Here is a 17,018-nt window from a genome sequence, read left to right as displayed (position 1 = left end):
GGTGTTCCGCCAGTTCAATCTGGTAAGCCCAGGAGAAGGGCAGGGTGGCAACAGAGAGGGTAGGGAAGGCCCGGATCCCAGGGCCAGGCATCCCTCTGCATCTCACAGGCCCCTGCCTGAGAGACGGATGCTTTCTGACTGATACCCCATCTCAACTGCTTTGCCCTGCACTAGCAGCAAGAGGGAATCAAGAACCAAACGGACATCCCAAAGTCACGTGCACGTGCCGGCAGAGGCTGTGTCAATAAGTGATAGAAGGGGGTAGGTACAGGCAACAGGGAGCAGTGGGGCCTGCGCAAACAGGAGATTACTGACACCCCGCACCAGCTGACTGCTGCAACATAATATCTGCAATGAGCTTGCCAGATAGTCTAAATTTTTAAAGAATAGCCAGCAATCTGAGTCTATGCAAAAACTCAGATTGCTGGCTATTTTATTATTTTAAATACTGGCCACCAATGAAAAAGTTTTACACATTGTATAACCCAAATAAATCAACACTCTGTACCCATCCTTCCTGAGCACACACACATCTGAGTGGCACGGCCATTTGAAGGCAGACAACTCTTCGCACTGCCTTGGCCAGGCCTGGCTTTGGTGCAAGGAGGTGTGAGATCAAAGGAAATGATCTCACTGAAGAGAGGAGCAGCAGGGGTTACTTGGGCTGCAGGACACGGGCCAGCCTGGCATTCTTCAGGGACAGGCACACAGCCCACCCCAGGAGTATGTCAGAGCCCAGAGAGGTGGAGGCCAAAAAGGTACATTCAAAAAAGGCTGCTGCTTTGCTGTGTTTTCACTATTTATATTTAAGATGTTAGACACCATTAATGAAGAATGTGAAAGTGTATATGCTTGACCAAAAATGAGAAAGACATAGGGTCTAGGTTCTTCCTTGAGGTGGGGAGAGGCAATTCATTTTTAAAGAGTAACCAGACTGCAGAGAGACGGACTGAAGCCAAATAAAAGGGAAACTTCCTGAAAACGAGGCAGGCATGGCAATGAGCGTGGGATTTTCCTCTGCAAAGGTCTGCGAAGCAGATGCGGAGGAAGGAGGACTGGCCACCTAGCTTTGGAGTGGTGAACCAGGCTGGAGGAGGGTGTGACGGCTTCTCAGGGACCCTTCCAATCCCAGGGTTTTAAGCCCACTCAGCAGAAGGCTACTTTTCACATCTCCCTCCCCAAGCCCTAAATGACTGCTGCATTTTTTCTCCACAGTAACCAGCCTGCTGCTCCATTCCTGCGAGGCAAGGCCGGTCCAAAGGTCAGTATTGGCTGGGGGGTAGAGGGAAGCTTCCCACCCCTCTGCTTTCTACATACAGCACTTTTATAAAAAGTCATGAATCAAAGCCCCTCTGCTAGCTGTATAACCTTGGCCTAATGGAAAACCTCTCTGTGCAAAACTATTGTTGGTGGGTGGTAGCAGCCACCAGCTGGAGGTGGAACCAGGCTGGGCCCTGTGGCCAGGGATGGTCATTATAATGACCGTTTATTAAGCCCTGACTACATGCTAAGCACCTTAAATATACTTCTCTGACCCCCACTGCACTCCAGACTATATGAGATGACTATCAGGGTCTCCCAAAGCACCCAGCTGTCTGCCTTGACAGCATCTTGTATGCTGGCACTTAACTGCTTAGTTAGTCGTTTACAAGATGTAAACATGTAATGCATCTTCCCCACTAGACCATCGCCTCCATGTGGGCAAGGCCCACCCTCTGTTCTATTCTCCACTGTATCTCCAGTGCCCAGCACATATCTGGCACAGAGAAGGTACTCAATAAAGATTGTCAATCTACATCATCTCTAATCCTTATGTTACAAAATGTTCTAACAGGAAAGGGAAAAAATTAACACCTGGCTTTGCCCTGGTCATTAGGAGAGGACTGACTTGACCTGGCTAGTAATAACGATAGCTTAGTAATCCCAGCGCTTCTGCTGGTTCTTACTGTAGGTAAAGGTATAGGTCTAGAGTGCCTAATTCTTTTTTAGACGAGTTATTTAATGGCCCCTTTATATCTTTTTTTTTTTTTTTTTTTTTTTTTGAGAGAGAGTCTTGTTCTGTCACCCAGGCTGGAGTGCAATGGCACAATCTTGGCTCAGTGCAGCCTCTGCCTCCTGGATTCAAGCGACTCTCCTGCCTCAGCCTTCCAAGTAGCTGGTACTACAGGCGCATGCCACCAGGCCTCGCTAATTTTTGTATTTTTTTAGTAGAGATGGGGTTTCACCATGTTGGCCAGGCTGGTCTCAAACTCCTGACCTCAAGTGATCCACCCACCTCAGCCTCCTAAAGTGCTGGGATTACAGGCGTGAGCCACCATGCCCAGACCTCCTTACATCTGACAAGGGCAGCCCACAGCCTAGTCAAAGACAGATTGTTATCCTTGTTCTGCAATCAAAAGTAATGAAAATTTGGAGTCTTCAGAAGGTCTGGGGGAAAGTATCCAGGAAAACTGGTCCCTGGAAAATAGCAGTAAACTAGATTTGAGGAGACAGCCACAGAGACATTCTCCAAGGGTGTGACCAAGCAAGGGGAGGGTGTCTGACATTCAATTTTAACTTCTGCCCTGATCTGGGCTGCAGACAACCCCCTTTCTTAAAAGCCCTTGGTGGATGCCTGTTATATACAATAATAGTGGCTTAGCAGATGAAGAAGCCAACCTTACTGTGTGCACATGGGGCAAAGTGGAGTGGAGGCCAGGCGGCCAGTGGGCATGGCCCATACCCTGAAATCTTCAGAAATACTGCAGATGGGGAGGGTTGTCATCAATACTTGGGCAATTTTTAAAGAAAATAAATGATACCCTCAGAGAATTTCTACAAGGAGAAAATCCTTTGGAAGAATTAAGAAATACTGGGGGATGTACCTCTTCATTTCCACATGTCAGGTGAGAGCCTGACCCAGTATAACTGGACTAGAGCAGGAAGGCCAGAGTTTGGCTGGGACACTCCCATTACAGATATGGAAGAGGAGGCTATAGAGGTGGAGATTCACACAGACAAGTAGTGGGACAGAAATTGGAGCAGAGGGTTCCTTCAGGAAGGGAGGACTGAAAGTCCCTGAGTCCCCAGGCTGCCAATTCTGCAGCCCGGCTGGGTGGCTTCAGACCCCTCCCTGCCTGAACACCAGGCACTGCCAGAGGCCCTGCTTGGGGCAAGGGCGGCCCCACCTTCTCCTTCCACACAAAGGGGCTCTCCCAGCCCTGCCGTCTTTCCTATTTACCCACCCCAACCCTAAATAGAAAAAGTCCCTGTTCAATGCTCTATTAGAATGGTTATTTTGTTGAAGTGCCAAGTGACCTGCTCCTCCTGTTCCCCGCTTTCCATCCCTCCAGCCATCCCCAGCTGGGAGTCCAGAAATAAAACAAAGGCTTTGTTTCTTTATTTTGATTTCCTCCTAAAATCTCAAACATGCAGGAAACACCCACCCAGCCCCAGATTAGTGGACTCAGGCAGCTGTCCACTGCGGTGGGCGGGACGGGGGGACGGGGTCAGTGAGTGGGGGTGGATGGGAAGGCTGTGATGCCAGCTGGCCTTAATTGCTTGGGAGTGCCAGGGCACCTGGCCTCTCCCGGGCTGGACTTCCTCAGCGGGAGCATGAGACAGACTAGGCCTTCCAGCTCTGCCCCAGGAACCTCAACCTGAGGAATGTGGGTGGAGAGGGAAGGCTAAGGAGGCACGGCTCATAGGTTTTTAAAAATATACGCCCCCAAGGCTTTGGGACAGTGATCCCGCCCTCCTTCTATCATCTCTGCTTTATAATAAAGCAGACATTGAAAGAAGACCATGACAGACTGGTGAGAGCAGTGTTGGCCAAGAAAGACAGCTTTGCCTGTCTCCTCCTTGAGCCTCCATTTCCAGTGGAGTGAAAATATAAAGAAATGAATTTGTGGGTTATCTAAAAAGGGAGAATTTTCAAGAAGGCATGATGAAATTCTAAAGAATTAGGAAAAAAAGCTAAACTGAACTAAAATTAATTTTGCTTTTGAAATGAATACATAATGCTTTTGAGAGGCAAGAATCTGCCGCCAACACCCCCCCCATAAATGGTCAGCTCCTAAAGGGGTGGGGGAGTCTCCTGAATCCACTACACTCCAGCAATCTCCCCACAGATCCACATGCCCACAAATACTTTTACATTTAATCTGTGTACTTGGTATACTAGGGCCAGCCTAATATACAGTACACCAAGTAGTTTCTTTTTAAACCTAAACTTGTCTTTAAAAAGGTATGCCTGTAAGTATAACACATATGTGGATTTCCACATAATCACATAGGCACTGGTTGTATAATATGTTCAACTGCCTTCACTGGTACGGCTTCCATTGCAAGATAAGCTCCAGTAAAGCAGGGCCTTCTGAGGTCTCTCAGCACTCAGCCTTTGCTGGCTTTTGCAGCATCTCCATCAGAATGAGGGAAAAGGATCTGGTGGTGCTATTTTTTATTTTTATTTTTTGAGACAGAGTCTCTCTGTCGCCAGCCTGAAGCACAGTGGCGCGATCTCAGCTCTCTGCAACCTCCGCCTCCCGGGTTCAAGCGATTCTCCTGCCTTGGCCTCTGGAGTAGCTCAGACTACAGGCGCACGCCACCACGCCCAGCTAAGTTCTATATTTTTAGTAGAGATGGGGTTTCACCACGTTGGCCAGGTTGGTCTCGAACTCCTGACCACAAGTGATCCTCCTGCCTCAATCTCCCAAAGTGCTGGAATTACTGGCGTGAGCCACTGCATCGAGCCTGGTGGTGTTATTCTTTAAGGGCAACTCAGGGAAGGAAAATGTTTCAAGACATTCTCAGCACTTAATGAAGAGGACTTGGGGTCTCCCGCAGGTCCCCACTATCTATTATGAAACCAGATGAAATCTCGGTCCCCAATAAGGACTGACAAGAAACTGCCCTGGATAAGGAAGCCTTTCCAGAAGTTTTTGAATCTTTCTGCACAGCTTTAAAAAGCTGAGCTTTACTCACTGTTCTAACTCACGGCAAACTACATGCAAACAGGATAACATCAGGCTTCAGCTCAGGAGTCAATCAGTAGGTGGAAAGGAGAAGGCTGCAAACAGTTGGGTGAGAAGCTGCGTCCTGTTGTCATGGAGAGCTTCTATCTGCAGCTGCAGGGTTGGCTCTGCCGCCTTACTCCTGCTTGGCAGAGAGAAGGACCCAGTACCAGGCACCTGGTTTTTTCTGTGAAAGCTGCAGGAAGGGAAAACTGTGAAGTTATGGATTAGAAAGTAAGCCATCATACTTTTAGTTTCCTTCTCTTAAAGTCATCCTGTACTTTAGAGTATATAAAGTATTTTGTGTCCAGGTGTGGGAGCTCATGCCTATAATCCCAGCACTTTGGGAGGTCAACGTGGGAGGATCGCTTGATGCCAGGAGTTCAAGATGAGCCTGAACAACAAAGGGAGACCCCATCTCTACAAAAAAATTTTTTTTAAATTAGATGGGCATGGTGGCACATGCCTATAGTCTCAGCTACTCAGGAGGCTGAGGCAGGAGGATGGCTTGAGCCCAGGAGTTCAAGGCTGTGATAAGCTATGATTGCTCCGCCGCACTCCAACCTAAGCAACAGAGTGAGACCTCACTGCTAACAACAACAAAAAGCATTTTGTTATCATTGTCATATAATCATAAAAAGAGAATTATGTTTTCTCTATCTTCCAAATATACAAACCTATCATTAATATTACGGTTCAGTTTAGGCAGCTATGACTAAACCATGCTCTGCAGCCTGGCTAAACCCACAATGGTCAAGGCAGGTGTTTGTGAGGGTAGATGAACTTCTCTGAAAAAGGTCATAGCCAAAAACACACACTCTCCCCAGAGTGGCTTCTCCCCAATGTGGTCAGAAGCAGCAAAAGACTCTTTAGTCAACAACTTCCAGGGAGGCCCATTGGCATTAACTGAAGACATGAAGCCCCAAGAGAGAGCCAATACGTGAAAACTCAGGAGCAAGGCTCCCTAAAGCCCATTGCAGGCTGAGGATGGGCCCAAACTGGCCAGGGCAAAGGATGAGTGGTCTGGTTTTAAGTCCAGCCCTACTGTGAAAAGGATCAAGTGCAGACAAAATGGTCACATCTGTACATCTTGGGTAATAGGTACATGGTATTTGTTATACTATCCTTTACACTTTTCTTTTTCAAAATTAAAAAAAAAAAGTGCGCAAATGATTTAGGGGTTCATTTTTGACTATAAGATTAATGACAGTCAGGGAAGACTTCTGCCAGCGAGGCACTCGCTGCCTCTCTTTGCCAGCCAGCGTCTTCTGCACCTCTGCTGCCTCACCACATCTTCGTGCACAGGCTGCTCCATCCCTGCTCCTCATGAGGCCTTTGCTCACTGCACTGATTATGTAGAGCCACAACTCCATGGGATAGGTCCCCCAAGCACCAGGAGAGAAGGGATCATGACATTTTTGGTCATCCAGTGCTGGGAACAGCATGGTCTAACGGAAGGAGCATGCACTTCAGGAAGAGACAGACCATGGCCAGATTCCTTCCTGCCTCTGCTTCTTTCAGGTTATGACTGCAGGTGACCTACTTAACTTCCTTGAGCCTCGGTTTCCACATCTATAAAAGGTTAACTACATCTAACAAAATTTTTGTGAGGCTTAGAGATAGCGAATATAAAGTATAGAGTACAGGGTCCAGCCCACAAGTCTTTGCTGAAGGAAAGATGGATGGAGAGATGGATCAATGAATGGATGGGTAGGTGGGTGGTTAGAAGGATGGATGGAAGAAAGGACGGACATACAGAGGGGCTGTTTTTAAACCATGACATTTGAAGAGCAGTTGAAGAAAGTAAAGCTGCTCATGCTGGAGAAAAGCAGGACTGTCAAAGGTTCATGTGGGACAGGTTAAGGGAAGAAGGGAAAGAACTTCCCAACAATGAGAGACTCCACAAATGCAGTGGACTGACTCAAAGGGTAGAGACGCTGTGTCTCTAGAAGGGTCCAGGTGAAGTCAAAGACACACCCCTAATGGGCTGTCAGGGAAGGAAGGACTCCCCTTGTGTAAAGTTTCCCAGCCTTTCCTCAAGGGCTCACTTTCCCATTTGGGCCATATTTGTCTACTATTGTACTATAACTAGCTTAATCTGAAAACCACCATACTTTAAAAAATTTTATCTTTTTTTAACTTAAAATACTTCTTTAGCCTTAATCTGAGCAAAATATCCATTAAAAAACTCCCAGTTTGTTGTGATGCCTGTATTTTTATAATACATTTAAATAAACCAGTATATAACTATTAAAATGAAAGATGCTATGTCCCATCTAAAATCATCTTCCTCACCACTATGAGAAATGTGCTCTACGGGGTGTGACTTGACTTAAGACACTCAGGAGGCTCCTTCTGGGTCTCGGATTCTGTCCTCTGAAGGTTGCTTGAATACTGGTATAATGCTCTTCATTCTTCCGGCCCTTTCTGGCCTCCCAAGCGTATTTTCATGTGTATATTTTATCTAATCCCCATGATGACACTGAAGGCTGGGCAGAGAAGTCACAGATGGAGCCTGGGCCCAGGCAGCACAGGATCCAGACAAGGCCCTATAGATGGTCACAGAGGCCAGAACCAGAGCTCCCAACTCTCCACCCACCCTCCTTTGTTTGGCCACTACAAGCTGCACAGCCGAATTCCTTATTGGTGCTCTCCAAAATCTTACTAGCACTACAACCCATGTGTAAATCATATTGTTTTATCCGTCAAGGTCGCCTGATGCCAGGACTATACCCCTCTGAGACTCAGAAAGTCACTTCAGCAACCGGTGATGACCCACATTGTCATGCAGCAGTCCCCACCTAGTGAAGCTACCAAGAATATTAAAGACAATGATAGGGACATTAAGAAGCAAAATACAAAAAATACATTTTTATATATAATATATAACCAAAAAAATCAAATAATATGGATTGGACTAGAATATAAAAAATATTTTTTAATATAACAACAACAAAAAGAAGCAAAATACACATTGCTGCTTCATGACTCCTACAAGAGGAATGCCTGCAGAAAGCTGTCTTAGATCATGCTGGCCAGCTAAATGGCCCTAGGGGCTCAGTGGTGGGGGCCAGGGCAAGGAGGGCCAGGGTGGAGTCTCTAGGAATAGGTGGAACCAACTGCATCACACAGGTAGCGGGAATGCTACCTAGAGAACAAGAGATGGGGCACCATTGAATGCGTGGCGAGTGCAACGTGGTCTCCACCTCAGCCTGAACCTTATCACCTCTGCGGAAGCATGAGGCAGCGCCAGCACTGCCCTCTTTGTCAGACCCACTGGCTGACTGCACAGACTTCAACTCACAGGCTGGGCAATGACAACTGTCCCACTCTATTTGTACTCTTGGCCCCCATCTCTGCCCTCTCACACTGCACTGGAATGGCATGCTGACTTGGCTGCACAATGGGCTTACAGAATAGGTCTGCCATGAACATTAGAGAAGTCACGTGCCTTTAGATCAGAGACGGCTAAACTGGGATCCAGGGCTGGTTTTCAGAGATCCATGAATCCCCTGAATTACATGACCAACTTTGTACATCAACGTTCCCTGGGCTTCTCATCAGCATATTAAAGAGGCTGTGACTCAAGAAGACAAAACCTATTACTCTGAACTCCAGACACTCAGCCTTTATGGCTACCTGTCCCATGCAGGAACTTGCTGGAAGTGGCACTGATATCCCATTCCTGTGTACAGAGACCTTCCAAGAGCAAAGAGCATCTTTGGGAGATCTGAGCTCTGCTTAATCTTACTTACTGTTATTTGGGTTTTGTTACTTGCAGCCAAAAGCATCCCCATTGATTCAGTACTACAGGGCTCAGAGGCATGATCTAAGACTTATGAGGGCTGGCAGGGACTCAGAGTCCAGCAAGAAAATTCCTCTTAAAGCTTGAATTCTCTGCTCAGTCCCTAGACAATGGGTACCTGCCAGGTGTCCCAGGTCTCAGGGAACTCCTCCAGCTCCTTTCTCTATCCCGTCTCCAGATAAAGGTGACTGTACCTTCTATGCCTGCCCAGGGCCTGGCAGGTACAGAGCCTCTGGAACTCAATGCACATCCTCTGGACACTTGAGAGCATTCCAGCATTGCACAAGAATGCATTCCCATTCAGTTCACATGAGTATGCTTGTACAAACTACACAATGCACATGAGCAGGTATGTTTTTCAATTGCTTTCAGGGAGACACACTCTGGGGGCATTTCATTGGCACAACAGATTACAATGGTTAAATCAGATGTGAAATATATTATGGAAGCCACATTTCCCTGAGAACTCACTAGATCCAGGAGGCTGGTCAACATGTGATTCTGACTAAGGTTAGGACCAGTCATCCCAAGAACCTAATTTATCAGAGGCCAATAGTCATTCCTGGTTCCAGGTGATCACCAGAGCTCAGGAACCAAACCAACCCCAAGGGTAACTGACTTGTCACTTTTTTTTTTTTTTTTTTTTTTTTTTTTGAGACAGGGTCTTGCTCTGTCACCCAGGCTGGAGTGCAGTGGCGTGATCATGGCTCACTGCAACCTCTGCCTTCTGGGCTTAAGCAATCCTCCCGCCTCAGCCTCCCAAGTAGCTAAGACTACAGACACGTGCCACCAGGCCCAGCTAATTTTTGTAGAGACGGAGTTTCACCATGTTGCCCTGGCTGGACTTGTCACTTTATAAGTAGCTCAGATGAACTGAGTGTGAAATACCAGTGGCTAGAGCTAATAATAACATAAAAGTTAAACTTGTCACAAAGTGTCTTATGTAGGTGAAAAGAGAGGTGGAAATTAGCAACTATCTTATGGAGGAGCGAAGCTGACAATGCTGGAGACAATCGCTTGCTTCACCAAAGGACCTTGACTACCGCCTACCCCCAGTCCCGCCCCCAGCTTTAGGAAATGCCGAGGTCACATCTAGGGGATCAGTTTCCACCAGAGCACGAGGCTTGCCCAACACCTCCCTCCCCAGAGGCTGGCAGACCTCAAAAACCCCAGAGCATGAAAGCCCCATGCCTCCCACCCCGGCAGAAAAAGGACAAACTACACCATAAACTACAGAGGGAAGCTAATTGGCTGCTGGGCAGTGTGAACAGACCTAAGGGTGAAAACCATTGCCCGAAACATTTTCAGCCCCAGTCAGCAAGGACATGTGATTTACAGGAAATTAGGAGGTTTACAAAATGTTAGCAGCTCAAGTTTCTTTCCCGGGAAAAGAAGCAGGAGAAGCTCTAAGAACTGTATCCGAGAAACTGCTTTGTTCACTGCTAAGCTTCTGACACGGGTCAGTTATTAATACCCACAGCTCACTGCCTCACACTTCCACCCACCAGTGAATGTCTATAGTGAATAATTATAAAACAATATATTACAAAACTCTAACACAGGCTGCACCAGAGCCTTCCCAAGCCCAGGACAGCCACGTGGCCAAAAGCATGGACTTCAGATATGATCTTGGGCAAGCTGTTGGCTCTTTTTCACCCCAGTTCCTCCATCCTTTATAATAAACAAACTCCTTCTGGAGGTGTCTTGTCAAGAGGTGTCTTGTCAAATGATGAGCAAATCCACTTCAAGTGCCTGGTCTTTGTAAGCCCTGTTGGTTGCTGTTATTACAGTGGAGTTTCAGAGCTCTTAAAGTCATATCTCCATCTTACTTCTGCTGCCAGACAAACCCCTGGAGGCCACGATTCCGAGCCTTGTCAGCCACCCTCTCTGGTCAGGTCCAGGACAGAGTGAGTCCTAGAGAAGCAAGGCCAGGGGGTTCCACACCATCAGGGGCCACTGGGGAGTAGGGGCAATGGCAGAGCTCTATGATCAAGGCCCCAGTGGCCTTGATGGACTTTGTCCACCTCTCCAGACTCCGCTTTGCCCCAGGCCAGAACAGACCTCAGCTCCAGCCAGAGTCTAACTGGGTGTCCAGTGTATATGCTGCGGCCAGCCAGACATTATCTCCTCTAGGGGGCCTTCTCTCACCTCCCACTCTGGAGTAGGGACCCCTAGGGGCTCCCACAACCCCTGGGCTTACCGGATCTCAGCACTTACCACACTGGCTTGTCACTTTGTGCTCTTGTCTTCCCCGCAGGGCAGGACTGGCACCGTGTCTGATGCCCCAGCCAGGTCAGTTCAATGTATGAGCCCAGGCCCTAGTTGTGACCACAGCTCCAGCTCCCCAAACCTCCGGGGGTAGTGAAGGGTTGTTTTTGAAGCAGCCTGCGTTTTATTATTCAGATGAATTTGTCAACTCCCTGGCGGATCCCTCCCCTCGTTAACGCCATCTTAAGGCGGGGGGGTAAAGAGTCCCCCACCCCCCCGCCCCGTCCTGCCCCCCATCTACCCACAGGGTTCTCGCCCAGGCAGCCAAGGAACTGTAATTACCATGAAAGGGTCTCTTTGAGCGGCGCGCAGGCCCTCCCCACTGGGGTCTTGGTCGTGGCCGATTTCAAGAACGCACACCGTTACGCGGGAGCCCGCGATGGGGGCAAAACGCCACGCACAGCCGGTCCCAGGGCGCACCCCGCAAGCGGAGAGCGCGGCCGAGCCCGGAGGGCGGCCACACCTCCCGCCCCGGAACAAAGCGACGGCCGGGGCGAGAGGCGGCGCGGCCGGGCCCCCTACCCTCCAAGGCCGCCCGACCACTCACCGCGAGCTCCAGCCCCGGCTCGGCTCCGGCACTCAGGCCGCCCCCTCCTAGCCTGCGCCGGTGAGGAGGCAGCGTCGCGCCCGCCGGGCCCCGCGGCCGCCGGACTGACGGCTTCCCCGCCAGCCGGCCACTCCGGTCCGTCCCCGCCCCGGCGCCTCCTTAAAGCGACCGCGCCGCCAGCGTGCGCCCCGAGCGCCTACCGCGCCGCGCATTCCTTATATTGCCACAGCGCCTGCTAAAAATAGAGCGCCGCGGCGGGCGCGACAGTGGGGAGCCCGGGCCGGGTGCCTCGACCCTGTCGCCCCCGCGTGCACCCCGGCCCCCAGGACGCGCGCCTGCGAACTCCAGCCCACCCGCGCCGAGTCCCCTGGGCCCGGCAGGGCGCGCTAGAGCGCCAGGGGCTGGGGTCGGCGCCGCCGTCTCTCCCGCGGCCCAGCACTTACCCGGGTCAGATCCGTGGCGCCGGGAGTGCTGGCTTTAAGGTGGACGCCGAGTGGGAATTCGACTCGGCCTCTTTAAGAGCCTCTGCGCTCCAACCTTTAAATCTCCGCTCCGGCCGGGCCGACTTCTGAGCCTAGGGACGCCTCCCCAGTCCTAGGCGAACCTCCGCCGCCACCTTAGCTGCATTCCCTTCGAATCCTGAGACGTCTTTCTTCCAGATCCTGCCCCAGCGTCTCTCCCCCCAGGCCTTCTTGGTGCACCGTTCCAGGGCCCAAACTTCGTTGGGATGGATGCGACAGGGACAGGCGACACTCGCGCACCATTTCATTGTTTCAGTTCCGCTAACTCCTCTCCAGCGGCGTCATTTTCCCCCCGTTAAAAAAATAAAGATGTAATTCAACACCATAAAATTCCACCTTTTGAAGTGTACAATTCAAGCCGGGCGCGGTGGCTCACGCCTGTAATCCTAACACTTTGGGAGGCCAAGGCGGGTGAATCGCCTGAGGTCAGGAGTTCAAGACCAGCCTGGGCAACATGGTGAAACCCCCTCTCTACTAAATATACAAAAATCAACCCGGCATGGCGGCACGTGCCTGTGATCTCAGCTACTCGGGAGGCTAAGCCAGGAGAATCACGTGAACCCGGGAGGCAGAGGTTGTAGTGAGCCGAGATTGCACTACTGCACTCTAGCCTGAGCAACAGAGTGAGACGCTGTCTCAAAAAAAAAAAGTGTACAATTCAGTGGTGTTTAGCATATTCACAAAGTTTTGCAACCATCACCATGAGCTAATTCCAGAACATTTTCACCACTTCCCACTCCCCTCCCCCGCCCCTCACAAACAGAACTACCCATTAGCAGTCACTCCTCATTCACCCCTTTCTCCCGCCTCTGGGAACCGCTAATCTACTTTCAATCTCTATGGATTTCCCTATTCAGGACATTTTCTATAAATGGAATCATACAACATGTCACCTCTTGTGACTATGACTAGCTGCTTTCAGTAAACAATGTTTAATGATCTATTCATGTTGTAACATGTAGCAGTACTTCATTCCTTTTCATGACTGAGTAATATTTCACTGCATGTCTATATTTTGTTTATCCCTGCATCACTTGATGGATATTTAGGTTTCTGCTTTGGGGCTACTGTGAATAAAGCTGCTATGAATATTCATGTACAAGTCTTTGTATGAACGTATGTTTTTCTTTCTCTTGGGTATATACCTAAGAGTGGAATTCCTGGATCATATGTTAACTCCATGTTTAACTTTTGGGGGAACTGCCAAACTGTCTTCCAAAGCAGCTGTACCATTTTACATTCCCACCAACAACATATGAGGGTTCCAGTATCTCCACATCCTTGCAAACACTTGTAATTGTGTGTCTTTTTTTATTCTAGCCATCCTATTGGGGGCGAAATGGCATCTCATTGTGGTTTTGATTGTCAGCATCATTTCTGAGGACATTCTTTTTGTGGGTGGACCTCAATGACTTAGAACCAGCTTTACATGTCCAGGGAACCCACTCCCTTCTCAGGTTTGCCCCAGGCCTAAGGGAGCCTTACAGTGCTGCTGGCTCTGCCTGCCATGCTGAGGCTCTCAATGCCATGCAGGCTTCCTTTGGCATCCCAGCCACCCATGCAGCCATTTGGTGGGAGCTGCTGTGCACCCCCTGTGCCTCCACTCCCACCTGCTGCTCCAAAGACCCTGTAGACTCCAAGTGTCCCCCAGGAAGGGGACAGCAGTTTGGGTGCCATCAAGAGTATCTCTCCTTGGCAGTAGGGAGTAAAAGACCTGGTTGGGGAGAAGGCTTGAGGGACAGTAGTTTACCTCGACTGGCTGGGTTTGCCCTGGAAGCTGACTCCCTCGACCCCCTCTATTTACCACAGAACTTGGGAAGGCGGGCAGGGATCTGTACATCCTGGTGGCCTGTCAGCCCCTTGTGGGCTCCCCATGTAAGAGATGCCCTCTCTTGCGCCCTGACTGGCACAAGACCCTGACCATGCCCTCAGCTTGAGCTGAGCCAACATCTATGCAAGAGTCAAAGAGATGTCTTTATACTGCTTTTATACACATATCTGTAATAATACCTCTTCTCAGAAATGGAACTTAAACAGCTAATAGTCATACCCAGGTACCTGGGATTCTCTTTTTTTTTTGAGACAGAGTCTCGCTCTGTCACCCAGGCTGTAATGCAGTCGCATGATCATAGTATCATAGCTCACTGCAGCCTCGACCTCCCGGACTCAAGACATCTTCTTACCTCAGCCACCTGAGTAGCTGGGACTATATGTGTGCACCACCATGGCTGGCTACTTTTTGTACTTTTTGTAGAGATGTTGCTGAGGCTGATCTCGAACTCCTGGGACTCAAGCAATCCACCTACCTGGGGCTCCCAAAGTGCTGGGATTACAAGTGTGAGACACTGTGCTTGACCTACCTAGGATTGCCTAATGGTGAGATTAAATCTTGCAGATTGTGATTGGGGATGGGCTGTTCCATTTGAGCTGCCTCCTCTGCTCTTTGAACCTTGAAATACAGTTGTGGCTCAGTTGCTGGCAAATGGGGGCTTAGAGAACAGAGCCACTGAGCAGAAAAGCTTCATTCATCCAGTAAACACTGCCAGAGCATCTACTGAGTACTGGGCACTGGGGCAGAGACCTGCCTTCAAGCAAGCTGAGTGCCAACTGAGAAGCAAGTGGTGTGGAAGAGAGAAGCACAGGGCCTGTGGGAGACCAGAGGAAGGGCACCTAATCCAATATGGGGAGGAGGCAAGTGCCAAGGGAAGGACTTCTGTGAGAGCTGATGACTGAGCCACATCTGGAAGGACAAATAATTAGCTAGGGCCGGGCGTGGTGGCTCACGCCTGTAATCCCAGCACTTTGGGAGGCCAAGGGGGGCAGATCACAAGGTCAGGAGTTCAAGACCAACCTGGCCAATATGGTGAAACCCCATCTCTACTAAAAAAACAAAAATTAGCCAGGTGTGGTGGTGGGTGCCTGTAGTCCCAGCTACTAGAGAGGCTGAGGAAGGAGAATTGCTTGAACCCGGGAGGCGAAAGTTGCAGTGAGCTAAGATCGTGCCACCGCACTCCAGCCTGGGGGACAGAGTGAAACTCCATCTCAAAAAACAAAAATTAGCTAGGCTGAGAAGGGAAGGAGAAAACCTTATATTCTGAAGTGTGATTGAGCAGAAGTCTTTCCAAAGTCTCTGGCAGATGTGCCTGGCTGATCAGGTGTGTTTGAGGCATGGCAGAAGGCCAGACTCCTAGCCAAAAACCCAGGCAAGGCTCAGGCCCAAATTTAATCCACAGAGGTCCAAGGTCAGACACAGGGCCAGGAGCCAATTTCTGGCTAAAGTCAGAGCCACTGAGCTGACCCAGAGCAGGACAAAGCAAACATACTTCATCCACTGCAACATGTCCTACACTTGCCTCTCTGCCCTGAGGCTTGCTGAGTGCCATGCCTCAGAGCCAATCCAAACTGGTGCCTAGTTTAGCAGCAAACGTGGGGGCCCGGGACCTTGGGGCTGGAAGTCAACCAGGTCATTGTGGCCCAGCCTTCCTCTAGAACTCCCAGCTTCAGGCCAGACGTGGTAGCTCACATCTGTAATCCCAGCACTTTGGGAGGCCGAGGCAGGTGGATCACCTCAGGTCAGGAGTTTGAGACCAGCCTGACCAACATGGTGAAACCCCACCTCTACTAAAAATACAAAATTAGCCAAGCATGGTGGCGCATGCCTGTAATCCCATCTACTCGGGAGGCTGAGGCAGGAGAATCACTTGAACGTAGGAGGCGGAGGTTGCAGTGAGCCGAGATCACACCATTGCACTCCAGCCTGGGCAACAAGGGTGAAACTCTGTCTCAAAAACAAACAAACAAACAAACAAACAAACAAAAAACCTCCCAGCTTCAGTGTATTCTCTAAGGGTAAAAGAAGCTGTGAGTTTCTGAGCACTCACAGTGTGCCTGACACCAGACATGGTGATGGGTCTGACCCTGCGCTGTAGGTCATCTGAGCCCTGTCTTAGATATAAGGAGACTGTGACCCCAATCTTACACAGCTGGTAGACTAAGAGTCAGGCTCTTCTGACCACAAAGCCTATACTCTTCTCCCATGCCAAGTGGCCTTGATGGACAAGTGTGCATTTGGTGTTGGCGGAGCAGGGATAAGGTGAATAGGAGACGAATGCTCATTCTAGTCACTGGGCCTGCGGCTGGAATTAGATCTTTTGGTGACCCTGAAGCACCAACCATGGGCTAGCAAAAGAACTTTGCCCCCACGACCCATGCTTATTCATCCCTCAAGCTGACCCTTCTTCTGTGCCAAGTACAAGGCCTTTCTTCCCCTGGGCTGCCCATGATGTAATGCCAAAAACTTATACTCTGCTTTCAGAGTTTTCATGGACTTTACCAATCCAGGCCCAATCCCTTCTCATCTTTACCCCTCCCTGCTACCCTGCTGTGGTTTGAACGTCTCCTCCAAAACTCATGTTGAAATTAATTGCTAGAGGTGGGGCCTTTCAGAGGTGATTAATGCCATTGCTGTGGGAATGGGTTAGTATCCCAGGGAGTGGGTTCCTAATAGAAAAGATGAGTTTGGTCCAATTTTCTCTCTGTCTCATGCTAGCTTCTGCCTGCCTTCTGCCACGGGAGGGCCCTCACCAGATGCCGGTGCCATGCTCTTCAACTCCCCAGCCTCTAGAACTGTGAGCCAAATAAATCTCTTTTCTTTGTAAATTACTCTGTCTATGTTATCGTGTTATAGCAGCAGAGGGGTATGGACTAAAACACAGCCCTCCACACCTACCACCTCCTCCAGCTTCATTAGGAGCTAGGCCTCATAAGGTTTTCTTCTCTGATACTTGTAGTTCATTCCTCACACGGGCTCGCTCTTGCTATCTGGGGCTAGAAGAGAAGCTTCCAATCAATCTCCTTCCCATTAACGGCTAAACTTCTCCAAAAGT

General features: G+C 49.6%; 1 protein-coding gene across 6 annotated transcripts in view; it reads right to left on the bottom strand.

The window, feature by feature from the left end:
* The window catches only part of MRAS (muscle RAS oncogene homolog), a 58,411-nt gene extending 45,624 nt beyond the window's left edge, over positions 1–12,787 (bottom strand). The window contains exons 1-2 of one of the 6 annotated variants that reach the window (XM_063722224.1): positions 11,612–11,751; positions 11,014–11,181 (exon numbers count right to left, since the gene is read on the bottom strand). The gene's annotated coding sequence lies outside the window, so the exon portion shown is untranslated. Of the gene's footprint in view, positions 1–11,013; positions 11,182–11,346; positions 11,824–12,054 lie in introns of those variants that run through there. The other 5 variants (XM_054552689.2, XM_054552692.1, XM_024244820.3 and 2 more) reach the window with 5 other exon arrangements.
* Between the last annotated feature and the right edge of the window lie 4,231 nt (positions 12,788–17,018).

This window comes from Pongo abelii, chromosome 2 (assembly GCF_028885655.2).
Source record: "Pongo abelii isolate AG06213 chromosome 2, NHGRI_mPonAbe1-v2.0_pri, whole genome shotgun sequence".
In the NCBI taxonomy this organism is placed as follows: Eukaryota; Metazoa; Chordata; class Mammalia; order Primates; family Hominidae; genus Pongo; species Pongo abelii.
Note: the sequence above shows the minus strand (reverse complement) of the source record. Positions and strands in the feature narration are given on the sequence as shown.